General features: G+C 43.3%; 1 protein-coding gene across 3 annotated transcripts in view; it reads left to right on the top strand.

Moving 5' to 3' along the window:
* The first annotated feature begins 2,507 nt into the window (after nucleotides 1-2,507).
* The window catches only part of ubap2a (ubiquitin associated protein 2a), a 160,885-nt gene continuing 148,710 nt past the window's right edge, over nucleotides 2,508-14,682 (top strand). For all 3 annotated transcript variants that reach the window (XM_038790694.1, XM_038790693.1, XM_038790692.1), the window contains exon 1: nucleotides 2,508-2,620. The gene's annotated coding sequence lies outside the window, so the exon portion shown is untranslated. The remainder of the gene's footprint in view (nucleotides 2,621-14,682) is intronic.

Below are 14,682 nucleotides of genomic sequence, written 5' to 3'. Positions count from 1 at the left end.
ATAAAGCTCGTATCTCCTCTCATATTGCTATTCTTCAGAAAACAGCAGATTGTATGAAGCCCAGGATTGTCTGCTTCTGTGCTAGTTTATGCCATCCTTCCTATTCATTAAAGTAGAAAAGATAATGGCCTGATGAGCACTGAAGTGGAAAACCTCAGACACCAAAGTTTTATTAAAAGTGAAGATGAATTATTTTGGTTGAAATCAAATAAGCTTCAGAGTAGGGAGAGCACGGTAGCACAGTGGATAGCACAAATGCTTCACAGCACCAGGGTCCCAGATTCTATTCCTGGCTTGGGTCACTGTCTGTGTGGAGTCTGCATGTCCTCCCCGTGTCTGCGTGGGTTTTCTCCGGGTGCTCCGGTTTCCTCCCACAGTCCAAAGATCTGCAGGTTAGATGGATTGGCCATGTTGTCCAAAAAGGTTAGATGGGGTTATTGAGTTACAGGGATAGGGTGGAGGTGTGGGCTTAGGTAGGGTGTTCTTTCCAAGGGCCGATGCAGACTCGATGGGCTGAAGGCTGTAGATTCTATGATTCTAGTATCTCACTGTGACAAAAACGTTTTTTTTGTCATTGCTAGCAGATGCCTCATCTCTACAAAATCTTTTTAATAGAACTTTTGAGATTCAGAAACCAAATAATTAAATTTAAGCCAACCTTTATAATCATGAGAAATACATCAACAATAGACTCTTAAACTAATGTCATCTTCGTTCTCCCAGCAGCACATTTGCATCTGATTCAGAATATGGGTTAAAACTCTATTCTTGGGAACAGGACACATACAGTCAGTTAATATTTCAGTGCAGTCCTGAGCTACTGCTGTGTTTGTCAAAGATTATGTCCTTTGCATGGGAGCTAGATTGGGAGCCTTTATTTAGGTAAGAAATATTCCCAGCCACTTTCCGACAACAAGCAGCATCAAAAATTAGGATAATCAGTCATTAAAATTATTGCTAGTTAGGTGAGGTTTGTGCAAAATGGTTGCTGGATTTACCAGTCATTGCATGTCAAAAGTTACTCATTAAGCAAATGTTTTGGTATATATTACATAAATGCATCTTTTTCCTTTGCTTCAAAATGACTTTAAAATCAAAATTAATTCATTATTAATAATTGCGCATAATTATTACCATAGCAGTTCCTTACTTCTATATTCATTGCAACATGAGTGGAATTTAATTTGTTAAAAGGAAACTCACTTTGGGTTGTCTATTTTTCTCTTTTTTTTAATAGAGTACCCAATTTTTTTTTGCAATTTAGCATGGCCAATCCATCTAACCTGCACATCTTGTAGGGGTGAAACCCACGCAGACATGGGGAGAATGTGCAAACGCCACATGGGCAGTGACCCAGGGCCAGGATTCAAACCCAGGTCCTCAGTGGCGGAGTCCCAGTGCTAACCAATGTGCCGCAATGCTGCCCACCCTTTGGGTTGTCTTTTAGCATCTTACGACATTTGGGAAGTTTATCAATGTTCTTTTTTAGAAAGTTACATGGTTTTAGCAGTTTAATCATCATCTGTATCTTTGGGTGGCACGGTGGTTAGCACTGCTGCCTCGCAGTTCCAGGGTCCCAGGTTCAATTACAGCCTTGAGTGACAGTCTGTATAAAGTTTGCACTTTCTCCCAGTGTCTCCGTGGGTTTACTCCCAGACTCCAAAGATGTGCAGGTTAGATGGATTGGCCATGCTAAATTGCCTCCTCGTGTCAAAAAGGTTTGGTTGGGCTACAGGGAGATGTGGGCTTAAGTAGGGTGCTCTTTCCAAAGGGTCGGTGCAGACTTGATAGTTCAAATGGCCTCCTTCTGCTCTGTGTATTATGATTCTATGAGTGAGCATAGAACTTGGGCAAATAACTGACTTGTCCTTTAGATTGAAAAACGTGATAACAAATGTTTTTTGTTGCTTTCTTCAAAGTTTCCTTCCATATTGGAAATAATTTCGAACATTGTTGTATAATGTTAATCCTCAGCCTAGGTACTTTGCAATAGAAACATCAAAATAATGACAAACAACATACAAACCGTTTATTTTTCTTCACCTCCCCCATGTAAAGGAGCAATAGGTCAGTGTCCCCTGCAAGGTCTGACCTAAAAGCTTCTAGAGCTTTTTATTTTTCTTTAATTTGGGGTATTTCGAGTTTAAAAAAAAATGTAATTCTAATTATAGCTTCGGTGTCACTTTTGTCCAAATCAAGGCACTGCATTGGCGCGCGGCAGGAATCGATGCAAAATCACCATTGGCAACCCCCGGCGCTGGAATATGACGTCAGAGACATTCGGTCGCAAACGAATACCTCAAAACGGGGGGGGGGGGAATGAGAGGGCGAACTTGTTTTGTGCAACAAAGGAAAAACAAAGGTTATCTCAACGAACTAAGTGGTAGAATTATGGATTCGGATGAGGTTTTTCCAAAAAGGAAACGTATGACGCCCGGTGACGTCACCGTCTTAAGATGGCGGCGGGGATTTGAGGCGGTCACGTGGGCCGCGCCGCTTTGTGAGCACGTTGGCAGGTAAATGAGCAGCAGGAGCGCTCGCGCCGCAGGCAGGGAGAGACGAGAGTGCGGCTCGCGGCCGCTCTTCGGCCATTTCAAATCAGTGCGGAGCTAACGGAAAGGTGACCGCGCGGGCCTGGAGGCGGCTTCTGTGGCGCGCGGCTGGCGGTGGATGGTGTTTGTCAGAGGCCGGTGGGAGACTGATTGCAGCGGCCTAGCCGGGGAGGGGGATGGGAGAGGAAAGGGGACTCCTTCCCTCCGGATTCCCGGGACCTCGGACTTACCATCCACCCGCTGCTCCCCTTGCTATCGCCGGCCACTCTCCAGCTCTCTTAACTGGGATTGAAATCCAGGTCTCGGGCTGGCAAGCCGCGGTTCTGACGGAAGGTCACCGACCGGAGCCGTTAACCCTATTGTACCTGGACTTGCAGAGAGTTTCTGGCATTTTCTACCCCCTTTCGCATCCCCAACGCCCGTTTCAATTGTTTTGCTCTCGTCTTGGAGATTGTGTCCGTAATGGGGACAGGATGTACGGGGGAGGGGAAAGAGACATCGCGTCTGTCGCTCTCGAATATAATTAGTCCGTGAGCGGTTTAATTTTGGAGTTTAAAAAAAAATGTTTCTCGGGTAATGGGACTGACTAAAAGTGGGTTTTAGAAACCCCGATCGGTAAGACCCCCCCCCCCCCCCAATTTCGCAAGTGTGTGGACGTTGAGCGCAAATAGCGGCTTTAACGCACTCCAGGCCGCAGGAGTTAAAATGGGCAACGGGTGCACTGTTTCTTTGTGAGAGTTGGTTCTTCGCCATAAACTAGGTGTGAGCTTTTTAAAAAAAAAAATAATCGTGTTTTGAGATTAATCAACGGATGTGCTTGTATAGGCTGAGTTTTAAAACGCTGCATTTTAGCCGATAGGGTTTTTTTCTTGAGGAGAATCCCAACAATACAATCGACGGCTGCTTTTCGTGGCCCTCGGCTTCCAGTTTCACCAGTGGAACATGGAGGAAATAAATTATTTTGGGGAGGGGAAGAAATGTGAGCTTGTTGACAAAATACCCAGGCGCGTCCTATTTTTAATGATCAGAGTTGCCTGAAAAATCTAAGCAGTGGAGCTCCAGGTATTTATAAAAGTATTATAGTTTAATATGGTGTAGTGCTTTCGGAGTAAAAATAAATCATTTTAAAGTGTATTGTGAACTAACTTTGGACTTTAGTTTTCTGGCCTTGAAAGAATAGCCTTCTGTTCTGCTATCGAGTTTTTGTTTTTGGCGTGAGCTTGGAGAGGCCAGGATGGGATTCCGCCCCCCCCCCCCCCCCCCCCCCGGATCTTTAATGGTTCTGGAGTTGGCTTCATTGCACCTGAATTGGGGAGAGAAAGATGAAGCGGGGTTCTGAGCTGAATACCATGGCGTTACAGCTCTTGCTGAAGTTGTACGTGTGAATGTCAGCTGAAGAATGCGCTCGTCTTTTGCCCACTGCGTTTTTGTAGTCTGTTGACTTCCTGTCTGGGCCGAAGTGAAGAATGTCGGCGCGGATAAGATAACACGGGGCGCTGAGTAGCCGTGGAAACAAAAGACTTGCATGTTGGATTGTGCTTTTTATGGCCACTGGATTTGTAGCCAATCGAGAAGAGTGGTTACCGTTGCAATGTTGGAAAAGAAGCAGCCGATTTACAAACAGCAAACCCTCATAACCAGATAATCTATTTTTCTAATGTTAATTGAGGGATAAATGGAGGTATATTCCCATGCCCATCTTTGCAATAGTGCCATGGGGTCTCCTACGTCCACCCGATCAGACATATGGGCCTCTGTTTACAATATCTCATCCTGAAGACCACACTCCTGACAGTACTGCAATTCATTATCAACCTTGATTTTTGTCCTCAAGTCCTGGAGTGGGATTTGAATGCTGAACCTTGAGTTGAGATCCAGGTCATTGTTGCCTTCAATGCATATGAGAAAACAGGCCTTTCACTAAACATCCAGGAAACTAAAGTGTGGTCTTCCAAACCCCCCCCCCCCCCTCATTTTGGGCAGCGAATTCCTGGGAAATGTGGGCTATTTTCCTTATTTTGGAGCCTCCTCTTGATGAGGCCAGGCATAGATGATGAAATTCATCATAGCCAGAATCCGAGCTGGCAGATTGGAGGAAAACTGAGAAGGATTTTTGGGGAACATGATCTCAAGCCCGTGACTAAGGTCATGGTTTATTGGGCAGAATTGACTGGTGATCATATAGAACTTGCAGTTTTGGAGAGGGACAACCAGCGGTGCCGTTGCAAGATTTTCCAAATCCAGTGACAAGAAAGATAATCCAACACCGGTTCCCCTCTCAAACCAACATTACATTACAGGCATACAGCGTGAATCACTCAAAACCAGTTCTGCTGAGCAGGATGTAGTTTGCGTCCCTAACAACAACTTTGGAAGTTGCTACTCTGTCATGACCGGACACTTCGAGGAAGACAACAGAAATGCTTTAGGAATGTCCTCAAAGCATTCCCTGTAAACGTCAAACAGCCGTGCCGACTCACGGGGGTTCTTGGCTAGTGACCAATCAAAAGTGTACACTCGTGAAGGTACTGAAGGCATCGAGAGACTTAAATCGCAAACATGCAGAGGCAAAGTGGAGTTGTGGGAGTGAGCACCCAAACCTTTCAACAAATCATCTACCCCACCCATCCAAGTACCCTTGATGCACATTGGCAGAGACTGTAGATCACACCTGAAGTTCCACAAACTGCAGTGCTACATACTATATGTTGGAAAGTGGGATTAGGCTGGGTAGCCTGTGTTTTGGCCTGACACAATGGGCCAAGTGGCCAAGTGTCTCTTTATGATTTATTTTGCAATATTGGACTTAAAAGCCATTTTGGACTCCTTTTAAAGTGGGCAAGTCAAACAAATCATCCTTGATCCCAAGAGACTGATGAGTTGTAGGAAAAGGAGGTAAAAAAGCCTGTAACTCTGTAAACGTGTAACACTTTTGACACTTTAGCAATGTGTGTGGAGGTTCTTGGAGAATATTTGCTTGATTTTTAAAGTGCTGATGTGAATTATCCAATTCATGTTAAGTGTAATGTTTTTTCTCTAGGCATATGATTTGTCAGTAAATTGAGAAATTAGAGCAGGGCCTTTGCACCAGGAGAATTAAATATTTTGTTTTGACAAAAGCTGGCTGGAATGCTTGGCTTCTGATAATGTGGTTGGTGTCAGTGATATTCTGGAATCTAAGAAGACAGCATCATGCTGTGTTGCTCTTGAAAGGGCTATGCAATTAGTCCCACTACACTCTTCCCTTCCCTTACCCATACAGTTTAATTCCTTTAAGTATCTATCCAGTTTTTCTTTTGAAAGTTACCATTGAATCTATTTCTTGCGTTACAACAGTGCCTACACTTGGTGTAACATTATTTTTTATTCTTTGGTATGCTGCAATCCTGCAAACCTCTGACCTGCTTTTGTAGCCACAGTATATGGCTGGTCCAGTTCAGGTTCTGGTCAATTGTACCTCCTAGGATGAAGGTGGGGTCTCGACTGTGATAATGCTGTTGAAGGGAGATGGTTAGATTTCTTCTGTTGGAAGTGGTCATTGCATGGCATCTGTGTGATATGAATGTTACTTGCCACTCAGTAACTCTGGCCTGAATGTTTTCCAGCTCTTGCTATATGTAAACACGCCTTCTTTAGTATCTGAGTTGCAAATGGTGCTGAACGTTGTGCAAACATCCCCACTTCTGACACGAGGAGGAGGGTCATTGTTGAAGCAGCTGACGATGGTTGTGCTTTCCTGGACTTAGATGAATAACCTCCAACAAGTACAAGGAGAGTTTTCCCTTTGATTCCAGTTACTTCAGTTTTACTAGGGCACTACTTTGCTCCCGCACTGTCAAATACTGCTCACTGGAATGAGGTTGGCAGCTGAGTGTCCCTGGAAGAATCTAAACACGAGCGTGGGTGCTCAAGTTATTGCTGATATTGGGGAATAGGGTAAGCTACAGCTGTTCGGAATAAGGTAGAGCTTAATTTGTTTTTGTGTTAAGGAAAAGGAACATCGGCAGCACGGTGGTGCAGTGGTTAGCACTACTGCCTCACAGAGCTGAGGACCCGGGTTCGGTCCCAGCTCCGGGTTACTGTCTGTGTGGGGTTTGTGTGCGTCTCACTCCCACAACCCAAAGATGTGCAGGGTAAGTGAATTGGCCATGCTAAATTGGCCCTTAATCGGAAAAAATGGAATTGGGTACTTTAAATTTCAATAAACGAATGAGGAATATCACAATCCCAGAACTGACCCCAACAGTGGCTAGGATACGAAACTGAAACCCCAACATTGTAGATTATTTGTTTGACTGTACGGAAAGAATAATTCGTTTGAGGAGTGAGTGTATGAAGGAATAGGGCTTGGTATTTTTAAAACAAACTTGATAACTAAAGGTACCAGATTGATTTCTGCGATGGCAGGACTGACTTATGAGGAGGGATTGAATCGTTTAGGATTGAATTCGATGGAATTCAGAAGAATCTGGGGGGGGGGGGGGGGGGGGGGTGCAGCTTTCATAACCTGGTAATATTCTAGCAGGACTTGACGGGGTAGATGCAGGAAGGATATTTCCGATGGTGGGTTGTGTCCATAACTAGGGGTCACAATCTGAGGACACAGGGTAGACCACTTATTTATTTATTATAGGTTTAGAGCACCCAATTATTTTTTTTCCAATCAAAGGGCAATTTAGCATGTCCAACCCACCTACCCTGCACAGCTTTGGATTGTGGGCGATGAAACCTGTGCAAACACGGGATGTTCAAATCCACATGGACAGTGACCCGGGGCTTAAATTGAACCCGGGTCTGCAGTGCCGTGAGACAGCAGTGCTAACCACTGCACCACCGTGCTGCCCCTAGGATAAACCATTTAGGACAGATGAGAAATTTCTTCACCCAGTGAGTGGTGAGCCTGTGGAATTTGTTACCACAGGAAGTAGTTGAGGCCAGAACATTGTAGGGGTAGCATGGTGGTTAGCATAAATGCTTCACAGCTCCAGGGTCCCAGGTTCGATTCCCGGCTGGGTCACTGTCTGTGCGGAGTCTGCACGTCCTCCCCGTGTGTGCGTGGGTTTCCTCCGGGTGCTCCGGTTTCCTCCCACGGTCCAAAGATGTGCGGGTTAGGTGGATTGGCCATGCTAAATTGCCCGTAGTGTCCTAAAAAGTAAGGTTAAGGGAGGGGGGGGGGGGGGGAGGGGGGGGGTTGTTGGGTTACGGGTATAGGGTGGATACGTGGGTTTGAGTAGGGTGATCATGGCTCGGCACAACATCGAGGGCCGAAGGGCCTGTTCTGTGTTGTAATGTTCTATGTTTTCAAGAAACAGTTAAATATAGCACTTGGGCAAAGGGATCAAAGAATATGGAGGGAAAGCAGGATTGGGCTATTGAATTGGATGATATTGACAGGCAGAGCAGGCTCAGGGCCAAATGGCCTGCACCTATTTTCTATGTAAATGCATAACTTTATACCTGAAAAAGAACAGCTTACAATTACCCCTTAACACCACTCAATTTTCCATTAAAGAACCAGAAAGAAACATACAGGTCTCAATCCAACTTAAAAACCAGCAGGGCATAGTGTAATACTTGCAGTACAGAACAGATTCTTGATCTGGTTGGCTGAATGTCTTCAAATAGCTGTTTCAAATGGGGTGTTTTGGCCTTTTTGTCTTCAGACTAGAGTGCTGTGCTTTCAAATATTATAATTTTGTTAAAATTATGCTACTTGGAAAGTATTAACTCTCTGCCTTTCTGAACTCTACCTAGCAATGACCTCCTCTCCCCAAGCCGAAAACATTTTATCTCTGCAAGCGGCAAAAACACATTAACTTCCCAGGGATCTCACTAGTCAATCCACATGCTCTTATCCACCTATCAAAATTATTTTGGAATATATATATATATATGGTTCTTTCCTTTTGAGTTCTAATTTTGTTTCTGTCGGTTTCTGGTACTAGTTAAGATGCACTTAATACGATTTTCATCTCCTCACGATAGCATCATTTAAGAGGCATCTAGACAGGTATATGAACGGGCGGCAACAGAGGGAAGTAGACCTTGGAAAATAGGAGACAGGTTTAGATAAAGGATCTGGATCGGCGCAGGCTGGGAGGGCCGAAGGGCCTGTTCCTGTGCTGTAATTTTCTTTGTTCATCATAATCCCTAGATACCACCTCTGATAGTGATGCCCAGAGTTTACTAGCTTTACCTGCCAACGTTTTTTGACCCAACACTACCCACATGGTTTTAGCCAATTCAGTTGTTCAGCCACTTTTTCTCAAATGAAATAAAAAGGCTTTCACATCTTTCTCATCAAATCTCGGCAATACTTGAACATATGATATAAACATATCCCATCTGAGCTTTTGACTGACTAGGAAGTATTTCTTCTTTCTCTAGACCGTCTTCAGCTTCTGTCCAACCTTTTAAGTTCTCCTTGCAGTGCCAGTTTCTGAGTTCAAATTCTTTTTCTCTCTTTCCTTCTCCTATTGCTAATCTTTCCATTTCTACTTCAATCTTCCTCCTTTCCATTTCCTTTTTGAAGAACCCTCTTCTGCCTTGTCTCCCTTTTCCTTCTGTCTTTGCCAATCTCTCCTTTTCCTTTTTTTTAAATGTACTATTCTGTGTATCAAGTGCCTTCAACATTACCATGAAAGAATTGTTTTGAGTTTTACAAATATTTACAGCACTATGTAACACGGTTGAAGTCTGGGGGTTTGGGGTTTCCTTTTTTACACAAGTTAATCGGATCAGACCAAAGCACAGAATTCCAAAAGTACTATGTACAAACACCATTAAAAAGTACAAGGAGACTGCTTGCTGGCGGTAGGTAGTTACTGCATTTATGGCTGGCTCAAATGCCAGAGCCCCTGTTTTCGTGGGAGTACCAGTCCCCTTGCATCCCTGTCCTATTAGGAGTAGGGAGGCTTGTTTACTGAGTACCAGTTTTTGCTGCGTATTGGAGTCCTTTTCCTTCTGCCATTGGCAATCTCTCATCCTTTGCTTCTATTTCCTATTTGTAATTGAATTCTAGCTAATTCTAATGATTTCGGGCTGTGTCTCTGGCAAATTTGAATACTGAGTTATGGCTTGCATTATCTCTACCTTCCTCGCCCCTTTTGATAAGGTAAACTGCAGCTTCTCCACCAAACCCCAAAGTTTTGCTTTAACCTCCCTTTGTAAACCAACCCAGGAAAACCTTTGCAACTGAAGGAGCCAAATCCAGTCCTTCCTATTTAAATTTCAAAACCTGAAAGAATACACTAGTTTCGCGCACATTCACTGTCTTTAACTTCTATAATTCCAAGCCAAACAAGGAAGTATACTTAAGAATCCAATCCTGGACGAGCTCCCAATTTTATTACGATCCCAGACCCGACCCCAACAGTGGATAGGAAACTGGACCGAAACCCCATATTTTAGTTTATGTTAAGACTGTGCGCAAAGAATGATTCACTCCAGGAGTGATTGCACAAAAAAAACTTTAACTTCACACCCTATAAATAACAGCTTACAGTTGCCCCGTAGCACTAATACATTTTCCATTAAACAACAAGAAAAGAAACAGAACCCTCAATCCATCTTAAAAATCAGCAGAGCATAGAGTAAAACCTGCGGTGCAGAACAGATTCTGGCTCTGGTTAGAACCCCTTCAGAGACTGGCTGAGTGTCTTCAAATAGCTACTTGGATTGGATTGGATTTGTTTATTGTCACGTGTACCGAGGTACAGTGAAAAGTATTTTTCTGCAAGCAGCTCAACAGGCAAGCAGCTTAGCTGGGTTGTGTCAGCCTCTTCCTTGTGTTCAGACAAGACTGCTGCTTTCAAATATAACCTTTAACTATCCTACTTGGAAATAATTGTGGACTCAGTCAGGCAGATCAGAACTCGGCTCCTCTCGCTCCTGAGTTTCTCCAAACTCACTGCCCCTCTCTTGCCCCGAGTTTCACCCAGCAATGATCTCAAAAGCACATTATCTCCCCAGGGGCCTCCCCAGTCAATCCAGATTTTTCTGGTCAATTTCACCTATTTACTAGTAGCATAACTAAAATCCTTTTTAAAAACATGATCAGTAGGGGTGGTACGATGGCACAGTAGTTAGCTCTTCAGCCTCATGGCGCTGAGAACCAGGGTTCGATCCTGGCCCAGGGTGCGCATTTTCCCCACGTGGGTCTCACCCCACAACCCAAAGATGTGCAGGATAGATGGATTGGCCATGTGAAATTGCCCCTTAATTGGAAAAAAAATGATTTGGGTACTTTTAATTTTAAAAATAATTAAAAACATGACTATTGCAGCCAAATACTTTATTTTTTTGTTTTTTAAAAATAAATTTAGAGTAACCAATTCATTTCTTCTAATTAAGGGGCAATTTAGCATGGCCAATCCACCTACCCGACACATCTTTAGGTTGTGGGGGTGAAGCCAACGAAAACAAGGGGAGAATATGCAAACTCCACACGGACAGTGACCCAGAGTCGGTATTGAACCTGGGACCTCGGTGCTGTGAGGCAGCAGTTCTAGGCATTGGGCCGCCATGCTGCCCGACAAATGCATTCTACCCCAGGGTTTTAGTTCCTGTCCCAATATTTAGAAGCTAATATTCCTAAAATCTTCCAATTGTCAAAGGAAGAACCGTTGCGTTTTAGTGCTGTTTAAAAAGATACTGTGTATTAATGAGGTTTTGTAATTCTAAAGCAACCAGGGTATAAAAAAACCTGGGCTGTTGCCTAGATGCAGGGCACGGTGGCACAGTGGTTAGCACTGTTGCTTCGCAGCTCCAAGGTCCCAGGTTTGATTCCCGGCTTGGGTCACTGTCTTTGCGGAGTCTGCACGTTCTCCCTGTGTCTGCGTGGGTTTCCTCCAAATGCTCCGGTTCCTCCCACAAGTCCCGAAAGACGTGCTGTTAGCTAATTTGGGCACTCTGAATTCTCCCTCTATGTATCCGAACGAGCGCCGGAATGTGGCGACAAGGGGCTTTTCACAGTAACTTCATTGCAGTTTTAATGTAAGCCTACTTTTGGCAATAAATATTATTATTATAAATTTGAGGGTCATTTGATTTTGCTCGAGTTGTTAAATCTCTAACAGGTCATGAAAGGAGACTGCAGAGAGATGTCCCAAAACTAAAGAACAGAAAGGTCCCAAAATAAGGGAGAGGGACAGAACAAAGTTCCAAGAAGGCGTCCTTCTAGATAAAGGGGAGGGACAGGAATCTGGAACTGGTTCAGTTCAGTGCGGTTAAATATGAATCAGGTGAAGAGACTCCCGAGTTAAGGAGACACAGCTGCCATGAAGCAAAATTAAGAGGAAAGTAGGCTTGAGATGCCAGAGATCCAAGCAGACCCAAAGGTTGGTAACTGTGAAGCAATGATGTTCTGTTGGCATAGCTGGATATCTGAGAGGTTGCATGGAAGGTGAAGCTTGAATGTACGTGGCACTCCAGGGGAGAGGAAAATTAGGACCTTCCAGTTGGATCCTTGGTGAAGACATCTGAGAAAGAGTTGTTTGGGAAAAGATTCCGTGGAGTGTTCTTTGAGAGGGTAGTGGCTGGTGGAATTGTTAAATCAAGAGAATGTCCTTAGTAGTACTTGGATGTTTTCAGGGTCCATAGCTGTTGCAGTATTCCAGTGAATTTAACAGTACTTAATATTGTGTGGGGTGTGTTGAATTGGCTAAAGATGGGCATTTGTGATGGGGACCAGCCAACTTAAAATAGTTGCAAATGCTTCAACTTTCCCTTATGCACTTTGGGTTCCCCCCATTGTTGAGATTGGGGATATCCTTGTGGAGCTACTGCCACTGTCTTCAGTCAGTTGTTTAATTGTCCACTACCATTCATGACTGGATGAGGCAACACTGCAGCGCCCTGAGGTGGCTTTACCAGATTCGTACCTCATTTTTAGGTATGTCTAGTGCTATTCCTGGAATGTTCTGCTGTGCAATTGCCAGGCTACTAGGTTACAGATTGTAGTTGAATACAATTTTGCTGCTGTGGATGGCCAGTCTTTTAGCATCTCAGTTGTGGCTCTTGTATCATTTTCCTTTTGCCCCCTAATCCCTACCTTCCTCTATCTATTTTATTCTTTATACATTGAAAATAGATTTCTTGTACACTAACCATCACTTTTCACTGTGCTTTGTCTGCTGCTTGATTTTTTAAAAACTGCATTATGGGCCTGACATTTATTCCTTTTTTTCTTTCTTTTTAGTCTGGATCTCCAGACATCCAGAGAGAATCTTGAAATTATATCTCCACTTTATCAGTTGCAAATTCTACATGTATTGCAAAGAGAAGGAACTTGACTGTAAATACTTATGGAGTTGGTGGGGAGATCTTTTTAATCTGATCTGTTTTTAGACCGGTTAGGTTTCATTTTTTGGTGTCACATTATGAATGGGTTATCTTACAATTCCATGGCCATTGGCACCCCTGTAGTACCTCATTGGCAACTTCCTATGTAAGCCTAAACTAATCTTGGCAGGATATTAACAGTAGAGAGGTGCATCAAAAATGAGTGATTCTCTTCCCATGTGTCTTTCAGCAGAAATAATGGCATATTGATCAGAAATGTGTACTTAAGCTGTTTTCTCCTTGGGTTTGTACTCTCAGACAAGTCACCATTTCATCTGTAATTCAGTCCCATTGTGAGCAATGAATTTGCCAACTGAGTTATTTGACAAATGCATTTCCTGGTCCTATAAAATGGATGAGAATTATAAACCAATTTTGCTAATGGACTGGGTAGTCTGTGCATACCTTTGAGGAGGCAAGCAAATAGACTAAAGATTAGTTGAAGATATTTGGTTGTGTGAAGTTTTTTTTAACTTGTTCTTGGGAAGTAGATTATTCTGTCAGCCTGCATTTGTTGGTGTCTCATTGCCCTGAAAACTTGGGCTTTCCTTTATTGTGGTGTTTACTCAGGGTAAGCTCTGAGTGGAACCTCTCTTTCAATTGGGTACTTAATTCCAGTCTCAAGACAGTTCAATGATTTTCATGTCACAATCTCCATTTGTTTTTTTGGATTGCAGCATTTGATGCTCCCATTTACATCTGTAGACCTATTTCTTGTCCCACATCAGATGAAACAATTTAATTGTACTCAGTTTAACATAGTGTTTCATATTCATGATGTAGTCTCCTACATTGGGGAGACCAAACACATTGGGTGACTGCTTTACGGGTACACCTTTTACACTATGCAAGCGTGACCCTGAGCTTCTAATCATCAATCCTTTTGATATTCTCTCACTCTGAACTATGTTCTGGTTTCCTGTACTGTTCCAGTGAAGCTTAATGTAAGCTCAAGGAACAGCACGTTATCTTTCAAATAGGCATTCTCAAGCCTTCTGGATATGAATTCAGTAGTTTATAAGCCCCCCTTTGATTTAGACCGCAACTATTGCTGATTTCTCTATTCCCATTTAGTGGACAGACTTCGGCTACAAAAGGCGCGATTAAGATATCATAAAAGTGAGATCATCATTCTTTGCAACCATGTATGTGTCTGCAAGGCAAGGCCTAATGGGATTTTGATTTCTGGGGATTCCCTTGGCAGTAGAAATAAGAGACATTGTGTTTAAGCAAGTGGGACATGGGCTGATTTAGCTCAGTGGACTGGACAGCTGGTTTGTGATGCAGTGCAAGGCCAGCAGTGTGGGTTCAATTCCAGCTTACCCGAACAGGCGCCGGAATGTGGCAACTAGGGGCTTTTCACAGGGACAGACTGGGATTTCTCTCTCATTCAATTTTTCCAAGCAGTCTTTTAAAATAACTCTTTATCCAGAGGCTGGAAAGTAATCCGGTGTTTGCTAACTTTTTGTGGTTTTTGACTTGTGATGGATTTTGCTTGATTGGAGATAGAGAATAAATCAGCTAGAGCTTAGTGTTTCCATTTATTGTTGAGCATTGTTTAACTGGTAATTGTAAACTATATTTCTGTGATGGTAAGATAGTTTAATCCTGTGTTAATGTTTGTTTTAAATACTATATCCACATTTGTGCATAGAATAAGTCCTGGAAAGAAGTATCCTTCAGTTTTGCAAATTGAAGTGTCTGGTATCCAAGCAGATTTTTGGGCCTAGTCCTTTACCAGTTCTGACAAAAGGGCCATCAACCTGAAATGTTAGCTGTTTTTCTTTGC

This window comes from Scyliorhinus canicula, chromosome 3, assembly GCF_902713615.1.
Source record: "Scyliorhinus canicula chromosome 3, sScyCan1.1, whole genome shotgun sequence".
NCBI lineage: Eukaryota > Metazoa > Chordata > Chondrichthyes > Carcharhiniformes > Scyliorhinidae > Scyliorhinus > Scyliorhinus canicula.
The sequence above is the reverse complement of the archived record's forward strand: the minus strand, read 5'-3'. Positions and strand labels throughout refer to the sequence as shown.